Below are 1980 nucleotides of genomic sequence, written 5' to 3'. Positions count from 1 at the left end.
CTGCAGCGCCCGCTCGGCTGCAGCGCGCGCTCGGCCTCCCGCTCGGCTCTGCCGCCCCGCAGCCCCCGGGCGCCGCCGGCCCCGCCCCCCGCCTCGCGCACTTTTTTTCAAACCCAGCAGCGGCGCTGATTGGCCGGGGCCCAGGCGGCGCGAGGCGGCGGTCACGTGCCGCGCCCCCTCCCCTTCGCGGCCGCGCGCGCGCCGGCGCCCATTGGCCGGGGCCGCGGCGCCGGGCGGCGGTCACGTGCCCCGGCCGCCGGCCCCGCCCTCCCCGCCGCCGAGCGCCGGGCGCCGATTGGCCGGGGCCGAGGGGGCGGGGCGGCGCCGTCACGTGGCCCCTCCCCCCCCCCCCCCCCCGAGCCGCCCCGCCCCGTGCTCCGCCGGCGCGCGACGCTCCCATTGGGCGCGCCAGGATGCCAATTCGAACCGGGGGCCGTTGACGGGCGGGCGGCTCGGGGGGCCCGGGGGGCCCGGGACGCCCGGGACCCCGACTCCGATTCGAACCCAGACCCGCCCCGCCCCTCAGACCCCAACAAAGCCCCCCCCCAAACACCCCCCTCCCTTCGGTGCTACTTACTCCCCGCCTAGAAAACCGGCGTGCCTTAATAATAATAATCACATTAATGTTGGTATTTGTCAAGCGCTTCCTATGTGCAGAGCACTGTTCTAAGCGCTGGGGGAGATACAGGGTCATCAGGTGGTCCCACGTGAGGCTCACAGTTAATCTCCATTTTACAGATGAGGTAACTGAGGCCCAGAGAAGTTAAGTGACTTAATAATAATATTAATGTTGGTATTTGTCAAGCGCTTCCTAGGTGCAGAGCACAGTTCTAAGCGCGGGGGGAGATTCAGGGTCATCAGCTTGTCCCACGTGAGGCTCACAATTTTCATCCCCATTTGACAGATGAGGAAACTGAGGCCCAGAGAAGTGAAGTGACTTGCCCACAGTCCCACAGCTGACAAATGGCAGAGCCGGGAGTCGAACTCATGACCTCTGACTCCCAAGCCCAGGCTCTTTTCCACTGAGCCACGCTGCTTCCCGTAGTAATAATGTTGGTATTTGCTAAGCACTTACTATGTGCAGAGCACTGTTCTAAGTGCTGGGGGACATACAGGGTCATCAGGTTGTCCCACGTGAGGCTCACAGTTTTCATCCCCATTTTACAGATGAGGAAACTGAGGCCCAGAGAAGTGAAGTGACTTGCCCACAGTCCCACAGCTGACAAGTGGCAGAGCCGGGAGTCGAACCCATGACCTCTGACTCCCAAGCCCGGGCTCTTTCCACTGAGCCATGGTATTTGTTAAGCACTTACTATGTGTAGAGCACTGCTCTAAGCGCTGGGGTTGATATAAGGTGATCAGGTTGTCCCACGTGGGGCTCACCGTCTTCATCCCCATTTGACAGATGAGGTCACTGAGGCCCAGAGAAGTGACGTGACTTGCCCACAGTCACCCAGCTGACAAGTGGCAGAGTCGGGATTTGAACCCATGACCTCTGACTCCCAAGCCCGGGCTCTTTCCACTGAGCCACACTGCTTCTCTGTGGCTTTCCGGCTTAGTGGAAAGAGCACAGGCTGCGCTTAATACAGTGCTCTGCACATAGGAAGTGCTCAATAAATACAATTGAATGGGGAGTCAGAGGTCATGGGTTCTAATCCCCGGCTCCGCCACTTGTTTGCTGTGTGACCTTGGGCAAGTCCTTTTACTTCTCTGGGCCTCAGTGACCTCATCTGGAAAAATGGGGATTTTAAAAATGTGAGGCCCCCCCATGGGACAATCCGATTACCCTGTATCTGCCCCACCGCTTAGAACAGTGCTCAGCACATAATAATAATAATAATGATGATGGCATTTGTTAAGCACTTACTATGTGCAAAGCACTGTTCTAAGCACTGGGGGGATACAAGGCGATCAGGTTGTCCCACGTGGGGCTCACACTTTTAATCCCCATTTTACAGATGAGGGAACTGAGGCACAGAG

The sequence above is a fragment of the Ornithorhynchus anatinus genome, chromosome 2 (genome assembly GCF_004115215.2).
Source record: "Ornithorhynchus anatinus isolate Pmale09 chromosome 2, mOrnAna1.pri.v4, whole genome shotgun sequence".
NCBI classification, from domain to species: Eukaryota; Metazoa; Chordata; class Mammalia; order Monotremata; family Ornithorhynchidae; genus Ornithorhynchus; species Ornithorhynchus anatinus.
This window is presented reverse-complemented; position numbering follows the sequence as displayed.